We start from the raw sequence: 17,326 nt of genomic DNA, 5'->3' as shown, positions 1-17,326 counted from the left end.
ACCTTTCATACTTCAGCAGCAATGAATTGCTTATATTTTGTCTATACCTCAATCCCTCCCCAATATATCACACTGCTTTTGCTTATGTTTATCTTTGCCTAGCTATCCTTTCCTAGGAATAGTCCTCCTCCTACCTCCACTCCCCCAGTCTACCTGGAAAACTTCCACCCCTACTTATCTTTTAAGATTCAGATTAGAGGTCACTCTTTCCAAAGCCTTTGCTCTGACCTCTCTAGGCTGCATTATGTGTCCCTCTTCTGTGTGTCTTTTACTTATTAGACTCTATAGCATGTTTTTTGCCTATCTTTACCATTAGATTATGATATCCTTTAAGGCACAGGCTATGTCTCATAAATCGTTGTTACTCCAACACCTAGCAAAGTTCCTGACACATGGCCAATAAACTTTTATTGCATGGGGAGTCTTCAAGCCATAAAATGATTCACAGGAGAATTAATGGAGAAGTAACATGGTCTGAGCACTCCTTTGGGAATCAGTACTCTGCGTGATGCTGGTGAGGTCACATAACTTTTCTGTGTCTTTATTCTTTCAGCCAAAAAGAGACCACCTATATATTAAGGTTCTTTTTCAGCTCCATATTTCTATGAAATATGTACTCTTCATGCTGCACTTACATTTTTGATTATAGAAATTTAACAACTCCCTTGAGATATTTTCAGATACTACACACAGTAACTACACTGAAGTTAGGAAACTATTTTGAACCAAGTCATTTATACAGTTAACTACAGATAAAGTATTTTATCTGTAAAGAACAGATAAAGTTCCCTAGGAAAGTAATATAAGTAAATGTGAATTGAATAAATAATAAATTTTTGTGACTTTAAAAAATTTCTTGACAATATTATATATGCAATGGAAGTACTAAACATATGCATATATGTATATACTTATTCAATACATTCTATATATAAAACCATACATATAAACCATACATATTTCTCTCCAGTAATTTTTTTTTTTTTTTTTTTGCTTCTGTAGCTATGGTCACTTTTTTTTTGACATTAGATTTAGAAGTTTCTTTCTTCTGTAATGTTTTATTCTCTTTAAGGTCCAATCCAAGCACATTTCACCTTAAAGAAATCATCATCAAGTCCCTCTTCCTCCTCATCATCATTTCCGTCCAAGAACTGCATAGAAATATCCTTGATCTTCTGTACCTCATCAGTGTTAGAGACCAACTGAGCTTGAGATCCTTTTGCTTTTCCCAATTTCACTTTCCTTTTTTATTCATCTTCTTTTTTTCTTCTTCATGATTAATGCAATTAACCAGTCTCTACTCTGCCCTTTCTTGTCTTTTCCTACCTTTTTGAAGGATGGACATTTTCTCATTGAAGTAAGCTCTAAATTCTTCCATCTTATCATTGGTGAGGGAGGGAGCCCTTGACTCAATTACTTTACTATCTTGACCTACTACCAGTACTTTGGTGGGTGGTTTCTGAATTTTCTGAAGAAATTTTACCCATGGTGACACAGCAAGACTAAGAGACAAGGCACATTCAGGCATAGGTAACATGCCCACATTAAATACATTTTATCCTACATTAGATATATTGAATGTATGCAGAGAACAAAACACCTTTTAACTCTTTCTTTTTAATCTTGGGGCTAAAAAAATTCCATTATTTTTCTGGATGTCTAAAAGTATTTTTTTCTGGATTTATTTTGATTTTCTTCACAGGCACTTTCCTCTGGAGAAGTTGCTGTACCATCTCTCTTCCTTCTGAGGGAAGCAAAATTAATAAAGTGTCACCATTCTCTTTGTACCTACAAGTTTTATGTGTTGGTGTCCTATGGACAAACCCAAGAACCCAATTCACAGCCAGGAATCCAGCCCCTTGGCTGTAATATCAGCAGCAAAGAGTATTGCAGATCTCTTGAAGGCAAATTCATTACAGTAACTTCCATTCTCCTCACTGCTGCTGTCACACATGGAGGGCAAAGATAGAAATACCAGGAAGACCAATAGCTGGCAGATCTCTTGGTACAAATACTAAACTTCTTTGCAACTGAAGAAAAATGTAATGTGCTTCTTATTTAGGTGGCTTCTCAAAAAGGAATATATCCCACATCTTTCTTACTGTAGCTCACAACCTATGTAATTCTGTTCCAAAGTGACAGGGGTGATGTATTTTGCTTTTTCATGAAATATATATATATATATATATATATATATATATATATATGTGTGTGTGTGTGTGTGTGTGTGTGTGTGTGTGTGTGTATGTATATATACACATATATGTATGATTTTTGTCAAAAAAGTGTAAAACATAATCAAATATCTACAATGTTTTATTTTTTGGGGGTTTGGGTGGAGGGAGTATGAATACTTCAGATAAGCTATGTGCTAAAACCAAACCACTCTTCCTTAAACCAATATTTTGTTTTTAGAATCTACTGAATTCCAAGACTTTTATTATATGCAGTGGGCAGTCCAATCATCAATAACAATTATATCAAAATTATCAATTTAATTCTATTTTCATTCCACTAAATACTTAGTTTATGTGTCCAGGGAATTTCTTACTCATCTCTCTATGTTCCTGGTAGAATATAAGTTCTGGAAATTCACCATTTGAATTAAGATTATGGCTCTGCATATCTCACCCATGTGGCCTGAGGCAAGATATTTGAATTTCCGGTGGCTTAGATTCCTTTTCCATAAAGAGGTGAGAAATATCAAAGAACCTACCCATAGATTGGATTAGGCATATCGAATGAGTTACTACATGCAACAGAAAAACAAAAATGTGTAAACTTAACCTAGCATGTAGCAACTTAAAATAGCATGTAGTATATAATATGCCCCAAAATATTATTGTAGTAGATACTTACTAAATATATGGTGGATAACATGAAGTTGACAAGATAAGCTATATATAGAAAAAGTCTAATGAAAGGTAAAAAAAAATTGCTATCCTTTTGGAGATGTGAATTGTATTATTAGGACTCAAAGTTGAGATATATTACTGACACTTACACTTTTAAAAAAATCCAGTGTCAAATATGTAATACATAACAGATATGGTACTAGGTTCTAGAAATAAAGTGGGAACAAAATGTGGTTCATGTCCTGACCTTATGGTGCTTTCAGTGGAGAGGATATATATTGAATAAATGTTTGCATTTATGGAATATTAAGATGATAAAGTTTGATGTCTTATAGGAGCACATAAAAAATAAATCCAATATAATCTGAGTGGAACATAGGGAGGACATTGTGAAGGAAATAATTTTTCGGCTGAAAACCTAAAAAGTAAATACTTATTGAGTGCTGCAAGAGGTGGAACTGAGAAGTAATGAAAGAAAAGAAACACATTTATTAAAATGAGAAAGACTAGCAAAAACTAACTTGACCCAAGTTCAAAACTCTTTGCATGCTACTTCGCAGAATATCCAGTACTGAATTCATTTTCCACTTTGAAATTCCCTTTTATAGCCACTGTAGCTTACGCATTCTCCTGGATTATGATTACATGGGCTTTTCCTGTGTGTGCTTTGGGGATCTTCCACACCACTGTGTCAGAAAGTTATCATGAATAACTAATGTAGTAAAATTTTATGCAATAATAACAACCTAAATATTTATATCAGACTTTAAAACCTTATTTTGATACACATTGTCTCACTTAAATTTCACAGTTACTAGTGACTTGCATGTAAATTTTCTCATTAAAAAAAAAGGAAAATAAAGCTGATTGGCTTGTACAAAGTTACACAGCTAACCTTGCTAGAAATCATGTGACCAAACTAGATCCTACAGATGATGCAGTACAGAGACCCAGTTTCTTTGTACTGATCAGGGCTCAATCTGCAGGGCAAATATAAGGAAGAGCTATTCATTCAATAAATACCTAATAGATATCTAGCAAGCACCAGGCATTGGTTTAGGGGTTGAGGATAAACACAGATTAATACAAGCTACAGTCCTGTCTTTGTTGAGCTAATCTTCTGGATGGGAAAGGCAGAAAATAAACAAAATAATGAGCAAAATATGTACCATGTTATTCTGGACTCAGAATAAAAATAAAGTAGGTATGGGGGATAAAGAGTACCAATGTGCTATTTTTGAATGGTTAGAGAAATCCTCACTAGAATGATAACATTTAATTAAAGACCTGTAGAAGAAGGACAGGGGTGCCCTGAGATCTCAGAGAAGGGCTTTCCAAGTAAAGGCAATTATAGTAAAAGGCCCCTGGTGGGAGATGCCTGGGCCTGGTGTGTATGCAGAAAAAGGAGGTCAGTGTGCCTGGAGTAGAAGAAACAGGAGAGAATGGGGAGAAAGCTAACAAGAAGTTAGAATTTATAAGGCTTCATAGTCCATTGTAAGAACTGGGGGTATTAGATTGAGTGAGAAGGGCAGTCACTGCAGGGTTTAGAACAAAATAAAGACAGTATCTGGCTTACATCATAAAATCACCTAGGCTGTTGTGTTGGGATGAGACTCTGTTGATAAAGACAAATGTAGAAAAGTCGGTTAGGAATGACTGAAATAATCAGTGATAAGGCATGTGGCCAATCACGAGGAGGTGATGAGACTAGATCAAATTCTGGATATCGTTTTAAGGTTAAGGTGACAGTATTTGATTTAGGACTAGATGTGAGCTGTGAAACGAAGAGAAGCATCAATGAATACCACACATTTAAAAGGTAATAAGTTGTATATAATCCTGATTAATTTTCCTGCTAACCCTGTGGGTATGTACTGCTGAGTTTGTTGCTGTTGTTGTTACTGATGTATATCTGTTTATGAGTTGTTTTTCGTGAGTGGCTTGAGAAAGTAGAATAGAAAGAGTCAGAAGGGTGAGGGAATTAGTTGGAATTTGGGATAAGTTCAAATAAACTTTAGGAACTATATACATAGCCAGCCTGCATTAAAAAATATCATTACAGAGGCAAAGCTCCATTGCTTGCTTTGCTTTTTAACCTAGAAAATAGTTACTGTTACATGGGCAGACATTGGGAAAAAATGGTATAATTGGGTTATATTTTCTGTGGAATTTGACTTATCATAACCACGTCAACAAAAATTGTCTCCACACAGCATCCTTTAAGAGATAACAACAGCTTGGTTATCTAAAACTCTGGTTTGAAATGCTATTTGTTTTCAATAATATTTTACCTGGACTGAAAAGTCAAGCATCGTGTTTAAACACCAGAAGTCATGCTTATCAGCATACAATTTTTTCAAACTTTGAAGTCAAGTGGCTTTGAGAGCAAATACCTTGAGGTGGATACTTGGAAAGTGTATTTAAGGAGTAGCAGGGTAGATATTAATGCTGAACAATGACAAGTATGACATAGGTGCTAGTCTTCACACTGAGGGGTCACCACATGTTATTTCACAATGGCTGCCTCAGTAGATGAGCTGACATGACAACCCACTGCAAGTGCCATAAACAATTGCCAATTTCATTTTACAGGAGTCACTTTGGTGAGCTGAACCATGAAAAGTGATGAGGATAGATAAAACTGAATATGTTATGACTCATTCAGAGCTGGCTTATTAGTCCACGGGCACTAGGACAGATTCAATATTGGAGAGACAAGGTTCAGACCCTAAGCCTACCATTTAGTAGCTGCATGACCTTGAGCAGACTGCTGAGCTAGTTTACTCACTTTAAAAAGGAGGAAATTAATGTAGAATTATACTAGAATCATGTGACTCAAATGAGACAAAGCATGTGTAAAAATGGTTTAAAGCATCATATAAATATTTCATGTTATTATTGAAAGACTTTCCCTTTGAAAAATGGAAAGGGAGAGAGTAAGAATGCCTTAGCAATTATTGAATACTCTCTGTGGTTTCAGGAATTCCCTACATAAAATAACAATGGCGTACCTATCTATCTATCTATCTATCTATCTATCTATACATCTATCTATCCATCCATCCATCCAAGAACTCTGCTGTGCATCTTGTCGAAAGTCATTGTGTATGTTAGAGTCAAGATCCAAATTTAGGCTGATCTTTGTGTCCAAGTCTGCATAATTCCTGTTATACCAAGTCATTGCCTGGTCATTTTACATGCAGCGACACTGTGTCAGAGATGGAAGAAATAATAGAAATCATGTAATGGGATTGTTTTCAAATATTTCATTGCAAAGTCTTACTGGGAAGCTCAATATTTTCTAGAAATAGAGCTGACCTTGATAAAGCAGATGTGGGGACTCCAAAGTTGCTTCTCCTCCACTGATCCCTCTTCTACCTCTCTGGGGATGGTAGGTACTTTAGGATCTGAAAAACATTAATATAATCCATTCCCCTCAGTTTAGTGATTGAAAACAGAGATTCAGGGAGTTTAAATGATTTACCCAAGAACAACAACAAAAAAATTAATGGCAAAAAAAGAACAAGCAGCCCAGTTCTGTGCATTTTTGTAACATATACTCCCATTTACTTCCTACATTGTTCCTACAATATTAACATCTGAAGGGTCTCCTATCTCCCACTCAAATTCTGAACCAGTTAAGAGATATATAAAGAAGTTTATCCTATGAAGATAAAAATATAATTCACATAATTGATGGAGAGAACAGCTCACTGTGTGATAACAAAACACAACTCCCCAGGATCAGGGCTCACCTTGTCACAGGTAGCACTGCTTCCTCTACATGGAAGGAGGCTTTACCAATAAACTTAACCACTGGGGACAAAAATGGGCCAGAATACAAGCTTCTTGGAGGCCAGACTAAAACTGAATGGGTAGTAGGTTGAGCTCTGCCTACCTAGTTTCTACTCCCTAAATTTCTAGATTACTATCTTCCATGGGAGTGAGGGGTCAGTAAGAGTCCAGTGCTACCTTAATATAAGACCCTTGTTATAAAATGAAACATCGGGAGAATTGGTTTAGTGACTCCACCTAATGGTATAAGGGACACAGGTCTGATGAGATCACACATCATAACATATGGTTTTATTTTGTTTAAACTTCTGGTTTTAATTTTTGATTTGTGTATTATTCTATGAGGAATTAACATTCTCATGAACATATCTCAATGTTTGAGTACATATCAAATTTATAAATATTATGTATTTCCTTGTGACTTTGTAATTTATAGATGAACTTACTTATTTCTGAAACTGAAAGTTACTGTAGTGAGATGTTATGTGAGGCAAAACCAAATAGGGATAAATCTTGATACAGCATTTTTCCCTATCACCCTGAAGGAACAGAGTAGAATTAAGTGTCATATCTGTAAAACAGGAGATATCCCAAGAACAGGGTGGAAGTTGGAGGCTTAGAATCAGTGAGACCTTGCAGGACTTATGAGAATCAAATAAAGAAGCTGTGAATAGACAGTAATTGATGAAAGCAGTTTGGTGGTAAAGTGGGGATTGAAACAAACACATACCCTCCAGGTAATAATATTTGCCTAAGTAAATTCCAATACATCTTTAATCTATGATTAAAAGAGGATTACTAGGGCCTCCCTGGTTCAGGGGACACGGGTTCATGCCCCGGTCTGGGAAGATCCCACATGCCGCGGAGTGGCTGGGCCCGTGATCCATGGCTGCTGAGCGTGTGTGTCTGGAGCCTGTGCTCCACAACGGGAGAAGCCACAACAGTAAGAGGCCTGAGTACCGCAAAAAAAAAAAAAAAAAAAAAAAAAAAAAAAAAAGGATTACTAGATATTTAATTTGAAATTAATATTCAATTTAATTCAAAAACAATTTTAGCACTTGGAAGCATCAATTTCAAGAGCAGCCATTGAAAAGTCAATGTACTCTGGAGGTTACAAAAACCATCTTTCTATGTATATAATCATAATATATGGCTTCAAGAGCTAAGAGCTCAAAATTACTATAAAATTAATATAAATCTTAGCTTCAATCCCCAAAAGAGAAAATTGCATATTCCTTCCCATTATTCTCCACTTTTCTTTGAATCTCAGATCTAATTTCTATCACTGGGATGTAGATCACTCTGGTGAAAGTCCTGCCTCCACTGATATTGCTATTGTCACTAACTTCAACTCATCTTTGATTCTCAGCTTAAATATCACCTCTGCAAGGAGCTCTCCCATGATCTTCAAATGATAATGAGTTCCCGCGGTTGTGTCTCTCATACTAATCTAAGATTCTTCCTGTCCCCTTTTTTTTTTTTTTTTTTTTCGGTACGCGGGCCTCTCACTGTTGTGGCCTCTCCCGTTGCGGAGCGCAGGCTCCGGATGCGCAGGCTCAGCGGCCATGGCTCACGGGCCCAGCCGCTCCGCGGCATGTGGGATCTTCCCAGACCGGGGCACGAACCCGTGTCTCCTGCATCGGCAGGCGGACTCTCAACCACTGCACCACCAGGGAAGCCCCTTCCTGTCCCTTTTTATAACAGCCCCACTCTTGCTCATTTGGTCAATCAAAAATGTTTTTTGAGCATATATTACATGTCAGGCATTTTCCTAGGCTCTGGATATACAATGGTGAGGAAGACAGGCTAGATTCCTGCTCTTATAGAGTACACATTCCATGCCATCAGGAATCTTAGTGGCTTTTCTTTTTTTTTCCTACTGATGTTTGCTATATGTCTATAATAGCTGTTGATATATGTATGTGCTCAATAAATATTTATTGAATACATGAGTGAATAAATAAATGGGAATTATGTGGAATAAATAAATAAATATATAAGATATTGATTAATGTTTTGCAGAGAATTCATACTGGATGAAAAAATTGATAGTGGATGACTTATCCTAGATTCGTTGTTCATGGAAGGCTTCTCTGAGGTTTTAACATTGAAGTTGAGATATGCCTGATAGAAAGAAATCAGTTTTACATGATTTACATGGTCAAAAATGACCATGCTTTGAAAAGTTCAAGAAGTGGGGAGAGACCTAGAGTTTGAGAAACCTCCGAGGGAGAGAATGAGGGTGAGGGAGAGGGGATGAGAAAGAGGGTTGGGGAAAACTGGGGAAGAAGGAATGAAAAAGAGAGAGAGGCATGGAGAGGAAAAAAGAGGAGAGGAGAGGAGAGGAGAGGAGAAGAGAAGAAAGGAGAGGAGAGGAGAGGAGAGGAGAAGAAGGGAGAGGAGAGGAGAGCTGGCAAGGTGAACCAAGGCAACAAGCATGAGAGACAAAGCCATTTGGAAGTGGATCTTCCAGCCATAACTATCACCATGCACATCAGAGATGAATCATCCAAATTCCTTTCCCACAAAATTGAGAGTAAAGGTAAAATGGCTGTTTAAGTCCCTGTGTCCTAGAGTTGTATCACAGCAACAAATAATTGAAATGTGTCTTTCACAGTCACTATAGCATCCACAAAGCTCAATAACCAGCCCGCACTATGTGATGAAAAAAAAAATGGAGGAATATCATCACTAGCTGCTTCTTAGACTCGAGTTTTTATTTATTTATTTATTTTATTGGAGTATAGCTGTTTTACAATATTGTGTTAGTTTATACTGTACAGCAAAGTGAATTAGTTGTATGTATACATATATCCCCTCTTTTGTGGATGTCCTTCTCATTTAGGTCACCACAGAGCACTGACTAGAGTTTCCTGAGCTACACAGTAGGTTCTCATTAGTTATTTATTTTATACAAAGTATCAGTAGTGTATATATGTCAATTCCCATCTCTCAATTCATCCCACCACACCCTTTTCCCCTTGGTATCCATATGTTTGTTCTGTATGTCTGTGTCTCTATTTCTGCTTTGTAAATAAGATCATCTATACTAATTTTTTCAGGTTCCACATACATGCGTTAATATACAATATTTGTTTTTCTCTTTGTGACTTACTTCACTCGTATGACAGTAAAAATATGGAACACTTCACAAATTTGTATGTCATCCTTGTACAGGGGCCATGTTAATCTTCTCTGTATTGTTCCAATTTTAGTGTATGTGTTTCCAAATGGAACACGACTCTGAGTTTAGTGTCTTTACATGTGGAGTAAGGAGGCTATATAATTTTCAGAATGTTTAAGAGGAGTAAATCAGGTAATATATGTAATATGTTTAATACTGTGCTTGCACACTGTAGCTATAGAAGTAGTAGAAATATGTTGTTCATTTCATTCATTGTTTATTCTCAGTGCCTAAACCATCACCTATTAGACAAAGTCCTCATTAGTATTTTTTTAATGAATGAGGAAATGAATGCATAAAACAATATATTAGACACTGTTTAGGTGACTAGGATCATAGAGAATAACAGCTCACTATTTTATAGTGGCTATAGATATGCTGTCTGTTCTAATACAATAAAATAAGTGCTATAGTAATGGTCTGTGCAAGGGTTTATAAGAGCCAAGAATGGAGCATCAGATTTTGCCTGGAGAGAGAAAGTCAGGAAATATTTTACTAATGTAAGGACTTCTGTTAGCTCTGAGTCTTAGAGCATGCCAAATTGATCATTATGAAAACATGAAGTCAATTCATTCCTAACAAAGAAATTTTGTCTTTAAAAAAATAGACCAAACTGAGACTAATATATGACATATCAAGACACTTCAGATTGGACTTCTGAGGGACTTATATCAGGCATAGGATATAGGTGGGAGATTGACATGGTAGTCAGATAAGCAGAAATCAGATGATGAAGGGCTGAGCATGCCACCACAATGCATTTGCCCTTCATTGTATAAGGAATAGAGAGACAGTTACATATTCTATTCAGAAGTCTGGCACTCTTAGACTCTCATTTTATGAAAGTAACTCTAGATCATTGTGAAGAATGGATTGGAAAGCTTGAGATGGAGGCATCTAAGATGCTGGTGCTGTTACCTCTCCTATTACCAAGGAGAGAAATAATGCTGATGTGAACTAAAGCAGTGACATATGATCAGTGAGTAAAGAAAAATTATGGAAAAATTTAATAGGGATAATTTATTGGACCTGGTTGACTGATTACATATGGAAGTTGAGGAAAACAGTGGAGTCAAGAATGATTCACTTAGATTTTTGTAACTGAGAACAAGATGATACAGTCAACAAAAATTTTCAGTACAATTTTGGGTACTGCAGCAATTGAATATGGCCTTTCATAATAGTTCATAACAAATAACCTCAAAATCCCAGCGACTAATGAAACAAATTTTTTTTTGCTCATATGACTACATATCTGCAAGGTATGAGCTGCAGGGTGTGGGTGGAGCTCAGGTCTGTTCCATATGTCATTCACTCTCTTTAGACCAGAGGCTAGCTGGAGCACATATGTATCATGGAAAGCCCAGGAGCCAGGAAAATAATCAGAAACATGCAGGTCCTCTTAAAGTGTAGGTACATATCCCACATACTGCCAATCCCATCCACATGCCATCAGTGAAAGTAAGTAAAATGGCCAAGTCCAACATCAACAGGACAGCAACACACATTCTGTCACACCAGGAAGCACTACATAGTCGTATGACAAAGGACATGGATACACAATTCTAATATAGGGAATCAAGTGAGGAATTGGGAACAATGACCCAATGACCATGATAGCCATGTCAGTGCATCAAGTAAGTATATCCATGAATAGAGCTGAAAAGAGAAACATTAAAGATGTCCACACTGAGTATCTTTCTTGCCACAAAGCTTCTTTACCCTCACTTCATGGTACTTTGAAATCATTGCTTTATGGGGCTTTCTATACTAAGTTAGTTATTTTTTAAATCAAATTTGCCTAATTTTTGTACTACTCCATGTAAAGAAAGATGCCATAATAAAAATCAAGCCAACCTTCTCCAGTAGCAACAAGAGATGGACAATGGCACTTGTAGATGAATGTTGGTACTCATAGTCTCAAAGATTATTCCCCAAGAATGACCTATTCCTTGGTAACTAAATACCACTTAGGCATCAAGGTACTGCTGTCTTCTTAAGGCCCATATTTGGACTCATAACTGTTCTCTTACTAACTGCAAACTTGACCAGTACTATGAGGAAGAAGGAAGACAAGGCTTCACTAAGGGTTCAGGAATGAAAAAAGGTAAAGAGGTCAAGATAGTATCAAAATAAGTTTAACTCCTCTTCACTTCATAATCCAGACAGGGACCCTTTTACCTGGTTCATATACCATGCTCTACATCTCTATAACTACCTTTGCTGGTGGTTATACAGGAGTACTTGAGATTCTGCCAAAACCAGTTGAAATTCATATCCAAGAGAAGGGAACCCAGAAGTTCTTGGTCAAACCACTGTGGTAGGAAGAATTAGGATGTCCCAAAGATGTTTGTATCCTAATCCCTAGATCCTCTGAATATGTTGTGCTACAAGGCAGTGGACAATTAAGTTTCAAATGTAATTAATTTTACTAATCTTTACTTACTTAAAGATCAAGGTATTATCCTGTACTATCTAGGTGGGCTCAAGGTAATCACAAGAAAATTCTTTAAAATAGAAGGGAGAGGCAGAAGAAGAAATCAGAGGCAGAGAGAGGTTTTAATATACTGTGTTGTTGGCTTTGAAGTTGGAGGAAGTGGCCACAAAGTAAGAAATGCAGCCGTCTCTAGATTGGAAAAAACAAGGACCAGATATCCCTTAAAACTTTCAGAAGAAATGCAGCCCTGCTGACACCTTGATTTTAGCTCACTAAGACCCATTTCTGACATTGTACTTCTAGAACAGTTAAGATAATCAAATTCTGGTTTCTTAGGCCACAAAATTTGTGGTAATTTGTTACAACAACAATAGAAAGTGAATGAAGTCCCATTTCTTTTGCTGATGATTGATACCAGAAATCCCAAACCCCTTTAAAGAAAGAGCTCTTCAACAGGGGATTAAATTTATCCAATGGATAACCATACCAAAATGCAGTAAGATCATTGTCTTCCCATAAAAGACAAAGCCAGCAAACTAATATGATTTTCCCCCTTTAAATCATTTATCATCTTTTCTTCAAGAATAGCTTCAAAAATACTGACATTCTGAGGCAAAACAACAAAAATGATACCAATTTATTGACTATGTCTTGGAAATATGGTTTTCTTCCCCTTCAGTAGGGAGAGAGGATCTACTAGGGAGGAAAATTCAATTTTCTTTAAATAAGTCACAAATTTAATTTACCCTTTGGGATTGTAAACTACCCATAGATAATAAATAAATAAATAAATAAATAAATAAATAAATAAATAAATACCTCTTTGTATGCATCACAGTCCCAGATTTATGCTTTATGCATAATAAAAATATTTATGCCGTGCTACCTCAATATCATAACATTCTTATCTCATTGAGTTGTCAGTGAGCTCAGATTAATAGCCATTTCATTTCTGACTCTCTAGAGTCTAACAAACATGCCTGGCATATAATTCCCACTGCATCATCATTGTTGGATTCATTAATTAACCTTAAGTGCTTGTTGAATTGATCCACAACACTTCATAATTTATAAACAGGTCTGAGGATGAGATTTTTGTAGATCTGATCCCTTTTAGAGATAGTTCAGGCATAACGGGCAAGCCTAGGATAAGTTAGTAAAATTAACATATTCACCATGTTAAATTGCTGGGACAATAAAAGGTAATTACTGAATGGAGAAAAATATCTGTAGGCACAGTTTTAAGAACAGAATGATTTCTCCTAAAATGTATTAAAATTGTTTGGCAGTAACAGTGTACATTGAGCATTTGATTATTTTTAACTGTTTTCATTTTTGTTCATTTTCTCTGCTCAGTATTCTTAAATAACCTTCCACCAATATTTTTTTCCTTTCTTCAGATCTTTAGATCTATGAAATGTAAATGAATTTAATCAATATGCTCAGAGGACTAATTAGTTATAATATCTTCAGGACATTCAAAACTAAAAATAGTGCAGTTAAAAAAGTGAATATGCTATGTGATATTCCAGAAGTGTTATTAAAGGAAATAAAAGCTGTTTAAAATAAACAGACATTTTGGCAATTGAATACACATGGGTTTCATCTTATGTTACTATTTGGTTTGACTAAGTTAAATTGTCCAAGTAAAATAATGACTTAGCTGTTATAATGTCCCCTAAGTTCTCATCTGCTATTTCTAGTCCTTGAATGTTTCAGGATCTATAAGACTTACAGAACTCACAGTAAGATACTGTATGCAAAAGGCAAGTAATGGTGGCCTAGAAAACACAGAACTGAAGTCATATCTATGAATAATTTTATTGTGGCTTAAAAATTTGTATAAAATGAATGTAATTAAATTATTTTAGATTAAACCAGGAACATTTCTGACTTTATAAGATGAATGCTGCTCCACACTCTGTAAGAGTAGGGTCCTACAAAATGAGATAAAAATAAGACATTCAAATCTTTAGGAACGAGAGATACGTATTCTCTGTGCTCACATACAACACGTGAACAAACCAAGGATTTCAGTAGCAAAGACATGTGCTGGTCTTTTCTTTTTAACTTGACGTTCCAGCTGTCCAGCACCCAGTCGCTCACAATCTCTCACAGCAGGATCCAAACAGCTGGGACTTAAGGGAGAGGGCAGAAGGTTTAACCACACAGAGGCCACGATTTAGGAAAAGAAGGTGATCTATAGATATTTGCAGTGACTGAGACCTGGGAATGTAATTAGAAGATGTGACACCACATCAGCTGCAAAAACAGCAGTGAAATATGAAATGGAGAATGATACTAATGTCATTGGACAGTACTCATGATGGTATTCCTCAGATTTTGCTTAAATCATGCAGAGCATGTTAGTATAAAGGCATGAGATGGAACTTATTCTGTGTGTGTATGTGTGTCTGTGGTGTGTGTGTGTGTGTGTGTGTGTGCATGTGTATAATCATTTTGGCTCTTGGCTATACCACTTAGAAATTTGGGCAGGTATTTTAACTTCTCTGCATCTCATGAGAACACTGAAAACTAATTCTCAGAGTTTTATTTTGCCTGAATCTGTAAAGATTTTCTAGTTATAACAGTGACCTAAGAAGCACAGCTGGTTTCCAATGCATTGTTTGCCATCAGAAATGGAGTAAACCCACTGGGCTAAAAGGAGGGGAGGAGATGCTATTTTTCCTTCATTTTCTGCCCTTGTCTCAGAGACTGAAGAACTGGATATACTTTGTAAGAAGGATAGAATATAGCATTCTTCCTTCCCTTTAATACTTCTCATTCTAAGAATATTTAGTGACTTCCACTTACAAAATCAGGATAAGAAGGAAAATGAGAGGTAGAAACTAACTGTGGCTCATTGGATCATTGAAACGTGCATTTCCAGAAGATAAAAAAAGAAAAAAGATATAGGGGAGCAAAACCCAAATGCATTCCAGAGTTAGTGCAAGCTGTGGAGTGTACCTTATGAAATTCATGTTTCTATGTGAACAAAATGAGGGAATGGGGATAGAAAATGATCCCACTTTTATTTAGCTTGGCTCCTTTAGTTAAATTTCTTGTTTTCCTAGGTTTTTTGAGATATAATAGACATATAACATTGTGTAAGTTTAAGGTGTACAATGTGATGATTTGAAACATGTATATATTGAGTAATATTTACCACAATAAGGTTATTTAATGCATTCCTCACCTCATATAATTAACATTTTGTTGTTGTTTTTATTTCATTTCCCTGGGATACATACCATCCGTAGGATTGCTGAATCATTTTGTAGTTTTACTTTTAAGATTTTGAGGAAACTCCATAATGTTTTCCATCTTGACTGTGCTAATTTACATTACCACCAACAGTGCTCAGGTGTTCCCTTTTCTCCACAGCCTTGTGAATTTTTTTTTTTTTTTTTTTGCGGTATGCGGGCCTCTCACTGTTGTGGCCTCCCCCGTTGCGGAGCACAGGCTCCGGACGCGCAGGCTCCGGACGCGCAGGCTCAGCGGCCATGGCTCACGGGCCCAGCCGCTCCGCGGCATATGGGATCCTCCCAGACCGGGGCACGAACCCGTATCCCCTGCATCGGCAGGCGGACTCTCAACCACTTGCGCCACCAGGGAGGCCCAGCCTTGTGAATTTTTATTGTCACTTGTCTTTTCTAACTGGTGTAAAGTGATATTTTGTTGTGGTTTTGATTTGCATTTTCCTGAGATTAGTGATGTTTATCACCTTTTCATATACTTGTTGCCAACTTGTATGACTTCTTTGGAAGAATGTCTATTCAGGTAACCTTTTTTTTTTTTTTTTTTTTGTGGTACGTGGGCCTCTCACTGCCATGGCCTCTCCCGCTGCTGAGCACAGGCTCCGGACACACAGGCTCAGTGGCCACGGCTCATGGGCCCAGCTGCTCCATGGCATGTGGGAATCCTCCCGGACCAGGGCACGAACCCGTGCCCCCTGCACCAGCAGGAGGACACTCAACCACTGCGACACCAGGGAAGCCCACCTATCATTATTTAATCCAATTATTTGATGAAATATTGAGTTATATGAGTTCCTTATATAATTTGTATATTAATACATTATCAGATGTATGATTTGTAAATATTTTCACACATTCCATAGGTTGCCTTGTCACATTGTTGTTTCTTTTGTTGTACTTATTAGTCTGATGTAATCCCACTTGTTTATTTTAGCTTTTGTGGGTTGAGCTTTTGGTGTCACATATAAAAGTTATTGCCAAGAACAATATCTAGGAGCTTTTTCATTATGTTTTCTTATAAGAGTTTTATGGCTTCAGGTCTTATGTTTAAGTCCTTAATGTATTTTGAGTTAACTTTTGTGAATGGTGTAAGACAGTGGTCCAATTTCATATTTTTCATGGGAATAATCAATTTTCCTCAAACCATTTATTAGAGACTATCCTTTCCCCATTGAGTAGTCTTGTCTCCCTTCCCAATATTTGTTCACTATGTATGAATGGGTTTATTTCTAAAATCTGTTCCACTGGTCAATGTGTCTGTTTTTATGCCAGTACCATACTGTTTTGATTACTGCAGCTCTGTAATATAGTTTAAAATCAGTGTCTGTCCTGCCTCCAGCTTTAATCTTCCTTCTCTGGATTGCTTTGGTTATTTGGGGTCTTTTGTGATTCCATAAAAATTTTAGTATTCTTTTTTCTATTTCTGTGAAAAATTATGTTGGAATTTTTATAGAGATTGCATTGAATCTATAGATGGCTTTGGGTATTATGCATATTTGAACAATATTAATTCTTCTGACCCATGTACTTAGGATATCTTTTAATTTATTTGTGTCTCCTTCAGTTTGTTTCATCAGTGTCTTATAGGATTCAGTATACAGAGCTTTCATTTCTTTGGTTAAATATATTCCTAAATTTTTATAGTTTCTTATGCTAATGTAAATGGAACTATTATCTTTATATCTTTTTCAGATAGTTCATTGTTAGTGTATAGAAATGCATCTGACTTTTGTGTTTTCATTTCATACCCAAAAACTTTACTTAATTTTTCTATTAGTTATTTGTGGAGTCTTCAGAA

At 36.4% G+C, this 17,326-nt stretch overlaps 1 non-coding gene and 1 pseudogene across 1 annotated transcript; both read right to left on the bottom strand.

Moving 5' to 3' along the window:
- Positions 1-925: 925 nt before the first annotated feature.
- On the bottom strand, positions 926-2,176 carry LOC132488146 (probable ATP-dependent RNA helicase DDX10; annotated as a pseudogene).
- Positions 2,177-9,782: 7,606 nt separating this feature from the next.
- Positions 9,783-9,889, bottom strand: LOC132501280 (U6 spliceosomal RNA). Its single transcript, XR_009534212.1, has one exon. It is a non-coding gene; the product is annotated as a U6 spliceosomal RNA (small nuclear RNA).
- Positions 9,890-17,326: the final 7,437 nt, after the last annotated feature.

The sequence above is a fragment of the Mesoplodon densirostris genome, chromosome 1 (genome assembly GCF_025265405.1).
Source record: "Mesoplodon densirostris isolate mMesDen1 chromosome 1, mMesDen1 primary haplotype, whole genome shotgun sequence".
Classification (NCBI taxonomy): Eukaryota; Metazoa; Chordata; class Mammalia; order Artiodactyla; family Ziphiidae; genus Mesoplodon; species Mesoplodon densirostris.
This window is presented reverse-complemented; position numbering and strand designations above follow the sequence as displayed.